Here is a 6,608-nt window from a genome sequence, read left to right as displayed (position 1 = left end):
ATGGGATTCTGTTTTTTAAAAAAAAGGTTATTGAAACCTATTGCTTGGTTTATCAATGAACATATTGAATATTGAGTCTTATTTCTTTTTGATAAATTGTTTATCACTTCAAGTATCTGTTACTGTAATACTAGATAGAGAATTCATGTATAAGATAATGTGTATACTTGCTAAAAGATTATGTAATAATGTCTATTAGTCATTTACATTCATTTATCATTTACATGTCATTGTGACTGTATACTCTGGGTATGGTTTGGAATTATTGTATATATTACAAGTACATCATCAATTATGCAGCATAACATGCATTTTTACCATCATATTGTCTTTGGTGAAATTAATATGAGATTTATGAATTATGGAAACTTATCATCTCAGACTAACTGCTCTTACAATAAGTTTGATATAGGCCCTGTAGAGAATATATGTACAACAGGAGGAGAGACAGGTACATGTAAATCTATGGTTTGCTTATGATGGCAACTATATAGACCACAATTGCTGGACACAGTCCAGTTTCTTCCTCTCTCCCTTCTAAAAGTTTTCTTTTTCTTTCACTAAATCTGATGGCATGGTCAGAATCCATCCACCTGTGGCCTAGCTCAATTACTGGATGTCTCTAAAACCATGAGATGTGGTATGATAACCTTTCCATAACATTTTCAGGTGTCACGAACACGTTACTAAATTTGGCTTTGATCCAGATACATGGTGGTAAGAAGTGTTATAGATTGCATAACTACCTCAACCCTCTATTATATAAAGGAGGGAATGTAATGGAATGTATTAAATTTGATCATTGACAACGCTATGCTAAGATTTAGTAAAAAATCCAGCAATTCAAACAGTTAAAGAAGAATCCAGCTTTCCAGACCAGAATCCAGCTTCCTCCTGATGACATCTTACCACTCCAAGAAGACAAGAGAACTGAGAAAAGACTTCCAGAGACTTAATTATTTTTTACTGTTTCATCTAGGAACACCTGTTCCTAGAACAAAGCGGGGAATGTGATGAAATAATGGGATTTAGCAGATACTCAAAGACCCACCTGGAGATTAATCTAAATTGATTGAATCAAGTGAGAGTGATTGACTGCTGATTAAGCCTACTTCAAATTAATTGGATTGTAATCACACCTGGCTATCCCTTAAGAAGGTATTGTTCTCAGAAGCTAGACTGTGAATTCAACTTGAGAACACCTTCGAAACCAATGGATTTGGATGATACCAACCAATCAGCTTGAAGCAGTGTGTAAGGACCGCCTCTGTTTCAGATCTATAAAAAAGCTTCCACAAACAGCTTGCTGGAAAGTTTGTGATTGAAGCAGGCTCATGGAGGAGGACTTGAGAAAGAACCCAACCAGGCTGGAACTCTAGGCTAGGTAGGACTTCTTTTTCTTAACTTTCTGAACTCTTTGTAAATATCTGTATGCTTTAATAAATGTTTAATGCCCAAAGACCGGTGCTGAAGCTTCTAATTTAAGGCGGCCACAATTTAGATTTTAAATATCAAAGTTCTAATGCCCATTGTCTGAGGAACAGCCTAGATGAGTTCAGAGAAGCTTCTTATCATGTTGGCTGTGGGGTGGGAGGTGAGGAGGATAAGGAGGGGATGGATGACTGATGGCCACAGCAGCAGGAAAGGGCATCTTCTAGGACATAGCACCTGAACCTTGAAGGAAGTAAAGAATTCCAGGAAACCAGGAAGAGGAGGGAGAGTATTCTAGGTCCCGGGGAAAGTGACTCGGTCAGAAATCCCTTAAGGACATCACCTTGGCAGCTGTGTGGAGAAGGGATTGGTTGACTTTTTATTTGTACCCCAATGCCTCACACAAGTGTGTGACACACAGTAGGTGCTTAATACCTGTTTGTTGATTGATTACTGTTTTTATGGTATGGCTCTGTGGGACTGACTGCTATCATATTGCTCCAGTTGCAGTTACTCACCTCCCATTGATCCCGATATCTTGTTTGCACACAGTTATTAACATGTTATCTCCTCCATTAAACTGTAAGTTCCTGGAGGGCACAGACTGTTTTTTTCCTTTCTTTATATCCAAGCACTTGGTCCAGTGTTTGACACAGTAGAGGCTTGATGAGTGCTTATTGACACAAGTTAGTCAGGACTTAGTCATCTACTGCTGAAATATGTATGTACAGTTCTTAGGTTTGTAAAGCACTAGGTACCATATACGATGAGGTCATATCAATTTTTAAAATACATGCACCAAATGGTTTAGAACCCAGATTTCTAAAGGATAAGTTAAATAAGTTACAGGAGGAAATGGACGATAAAACTATACTACTGGGGGACCTCAACCTCCCCTCTCAGAACTAGATAAATCTAACCATAAAATAAACAAGGAAAAGGTTAAGGAGATGAATAGAATTTTAGAAAAGTTAGATATGCTAGGCCTCTGGAGGAAACTGAATGAGGATAGAAAGGAATATACCTTTTTTCAGTGGTATGTAGCACCAAACAGCAAACCTGAATTCAAATCTGACCTCAGATTTAGAGCTAGAAAGGACTTCAGAGGCCATTGAGTTCTAGCCTTGTGGCCTTGGGATCATAGAATTTCAGAGTTGGATAAGACCATGTCAAACAAGGATCATTTGGAGCAACTGGGCTTAACCTCAATGGGCTTAACCTGAGTTAGGTCATAAAAAACTCACAATCAGAAGCAGTAAAGCAGAAATAATACATTCTTTTCAGATCAGGATGCGATAAAAATTACACGGAATAAAGGGCCATGGAAAGATAGATTAAAAATTAACTGGAAACTAAATAACCTCATCCTAAATAATGATAGAATCATAGAAACCAATAATTTCATCAAAGACATTGACAAGGGGCAGCTAGATGGCGCAGTGGATAGAGCACTGGCCCTGGACTCAGGAGTACCTGAGTTCAAATCCGGCCTCAGACACTTGACACTTATTAGCTGTGTGACCCTAGGCAAGTCACTTAACCCCAATTGCCTCACTAAAAAAAAAAAAAAGAAAAAGAAAAAGAAAAGAAAAGAACAAAAAAAGACATTGACAATAATGAGACAACACATCAAAACTTATGGGATGCAGCCAAAGAAAGCAGTTCTTAGGTTTCCCTCTCTTAGGTATCTCTCTCTCCCCTTCCCCTCCCCACCCCCACCAGGGCAATGAGGGTTAAGTGATTTGCCCAGGGTCACACAGCTAGTAAATGTTAAGTGTCTGAGGTCAGATTTGAATTCAGGTCCTCCTGAAGCCAGGACCAGTGCTTTATCCACTGTACCACCTAGCTGCCCCCTAAAACTTTATATCTCTAAATGATTACAACAATAAAATAGAGAAAGAGCAATAGATTGGGCATGCAACTAAAAAAATCTAGAAAAAGAACAAATTTTAAAAACCAATTAAATACCAAATTGGAAGTTCTGAAAATCAAAGGAGAGATGAATTAAATTGCAAGCACAAAAACTAGGTTTGCAAAGCACTTTAAAGATGTTTTATTATTTAATCCTTACAACAACCCTAGAAGTATTATCATTTCCATTTTACAGTTGAGGAAACGGTGACCTGTACAGGGTAAGTGAGTTGCCCAGGGTCACACAGCCAGTAACTGGTCAAATTTGAGCCCAGCTCTTCCAGACTCCAAGTCCATTCCCCTATACTGGGGTTCTTTTGGAGAAATTACATCTGACAAATCAGTGCATTCTAAAAGCCCATTCTGTTCTTTGGGATCTGAATCTCCTCAGTCCTGGACATCTTCCCTAATGAGTGGCTGAAGCTCCAGAGCCCCGTGAAGGAGATCTTGCAGGAGAGGGAAGTGAGAGGAGCTACCTACCCAGAAACAATTTTTTTTGGGGGGGGGGGAGGGCAGCCAGGGAGATTAAGTCGCGATTTCTTGGTTTGTCTGTTTTTAAAGTGGAAAAAGTTGGATTTGTCCAACATGAACACATGCGGGGTGTGGGGGGGTATTTTCCAAAGACTTAGTGATGTTATGATGCTTGAAAGCCCAGCCCACTGCAGGTGTCTGGGCACTAGGCAAGTAAACAGCTCTGGAATGTTTTAAAGACTGGCTTAATTTACTACCAGGAAATGGGTGGTGTGTGATTTCCCCATTTCTTTTCAAAGTGCTTCTTGTGAGCCTCAGGACAGAACACTGGCCCAGGTAGAAGGAATGTTGATGTGTGTGAGGGCTGTGGCTCAGCCCTGGCCTTCCCAAATACCATTAACATGAAACCCGATTCAGACACCTTTTTTAATATCGATGCTGGGTTTATTAATTAATTAATTTATTTTTTTAAGTGAGGCAATTGGGGTTAAGTGACTTGCCCAGGGTCACACAGCTAGTAAGTGTTAAGTGTCTGAGGCCGGATTTGAACTCAGGTCCTCCTGACTCCAAGGCCCATGCTCTATCCACTGCGCCACCTAGCTGCCCCTTTGGGTTTATTTTTAACTGGGGAAAGAGCAGTTCACAGGCATTTTTCTTGTTGGCAGGTACACAGAATCTCGCAGGGCCTAGGAGCCCAAATGTCCTTGGATTGATAGAGGGAAACCTGAAGCTAGGTTTTTATTTTATTTCTTTAAATCTCTAGCCTTTCTTCATACATGAGTGAATATTCTAGAGAAGGATGGGCCAGGCCATGGCCAAGACCAAATCATCTTCCTCTGGCATCACTTGCCAAACCCCTAAATTTGTAGGCCCCCAGGATTTAGGGCTATAAAGGACTTCAGAGGCCATTGAGTTCTAGCCTTGTGGCCTTGGGATCGTAGAATTTCAGAGCTGGATAAGGCCATGTCAAACAAGGATCATTTGGAGCAACTGGGCTCAACCTCAAGATGTGAATCCACACCAAACTCTCCAGCAAAAATGGCTTCATTTTTGTCTTTGTATGTCCAGTGCCTGGCACACACTTGGTGTCTTTAATGCTTTTCGATTGGCTGATTCTACAGACACCCTAATCCAGGAGCCTCTCCCAGCAACCACTTGGAGCCATCATGCATCATTTCCTTTCAGGCACTGAGATACCACAACTGCCTCCATCTTGCTCTCCTCTACATTTTTCTTCTAAAACTTAATTCTGCCAGGAGAATGACTCCTTGGAGCCAAATCCTGTTGTTTCTTCTCCTCAGGCAGTAGGAAACACTGAGAAGAGAATGGTTATCAAAGCAGCCCTAAAAGATTGTGACGGAATTTTTAAAAAAGTGCCAGAAATCTGACATAATATTATTGTGCTATAAGAAATGACAAGCAGGATGACTTCAGAAAGGCCTGGAAAGACATGTATGAACTGATGTATAGTGAAGTCATCAGAACCAAGAGAACATTGTGCACAGAGACAGCAATATTACTTGAGGAAGAACTGTGAATGACTTAACTATTCTCAACAAGACAATGATCCAAGACAATCCCAAAGGACTAATGATGAAGCATCCGATCCACCTCCAAAGAAAGAACTGATATTGATGGAACAGACTGAAGCATGCTATTTCTCACTTTCTTTCATTTTTTTCTTTTAAGCAAGTTTTCTTGTTGTTTTTTTTTTGGGGGGGGGTAGGGCAATGGGGGTTAAGTGACTTACCCAGGGTCACACAGCTAGTAAGTGCCAAGTGTCTGAGGCTGGATTTGAACTCAAGTCCTCCTGAATCCAGGGCCGGTGCTTTATCCACTGTGCCATCTAGCTTCCCCCAAGCAAGTTTTCTGTACAAAATGACAAATAAGGTCATGTTTTACATAATCATATGTGTACAACCCATATCTGATTGTTTGCCCCCTCAGTGAGGGGGGAGGGAAAGAGGGATAAAAATTAGAACCCAAAACTATAAATAAAAATGTTTATTACAAAAAAAATCGAAAAAAAGTAGCAGAAATCATCTTCAAACAGTATTTGAATGAGTCAGAGAATCACAGAATCTCGCAGTGGGAAGCAGCTTCAAAGTCCATCCAGTCTGCCCATATGTGAGCCAGAATCCCCTTTACCTGTTAGGTGGTCATTCAGTCTTTTCTTACATACCTCCAGTGATGGGGAACCCACCACCTGCTGAGGCAGCCCATTGGATAACCCTAATGGTTAGGAAGCTTTTCCCAATGTTGAGATTAGAACTTCTACCTGTTGTTCCTAATAGTCCTGCCCTCTGGAGCCAAGGAGAACCCTGATTCTAGAACCTCCTTCATAGGACACCCCCTCCAGTACTTGAAGACAGCTCAGTTTTCTCTCCTCTAGAAGAAACTTCAGTTCTCTCAGCCAATCTCAGTGACTGGTCTAGGGAGTCCTCTCAGTGCCCTGGTCATCTGCCCCTGCTTCAATGTAATCTGATGAGCGGCTGAACTTGCAAAGGAGAGCCATGGAGAGGCTCCTCCAGGTGCACAGCATGATGGGAACAGAGACAGCAGCAGCGTTATGGAGTGGAAAAGGTATGGGGGCCTGGAGGTGGACCATGTGGCTTTCAGTTGGGGCTCTGCCACTTAATATGCATGGCATCTGTGAGCCTTCTGCCAAATGGGAGGATCAGACTGGAGGGCCCCTGAGGTCTCATTCAGTTTTTTTTTTTTTATTTTTTTAGTGAGGCAATTGGGGTTAAGTGACTTGCCCAGGGTCACACAGCTAGTAAGTGTTAAGTGTCTGA

The sequence above is a fragment of the Dromiciops gliroides genome, chromosome 2 (assembly GCF_019393635.1).
Source record: "Dromiciops gliroides isolate mDroGli1 chromosome 2, mDroGli1.pri, whole genome shotgun sequence".
NCBI classification, from domain to species: Eukaryota; Metazoa; Chordata; class Mammalia; order Microbiotheria; family Microbiotheriidae; genus Dromiciops; species Dromiciops gliroides.
The sequence above is the reverse complement of the archived record's forward strand: the minus strand, read 5'-3'. Positions refer to the sequence as shown.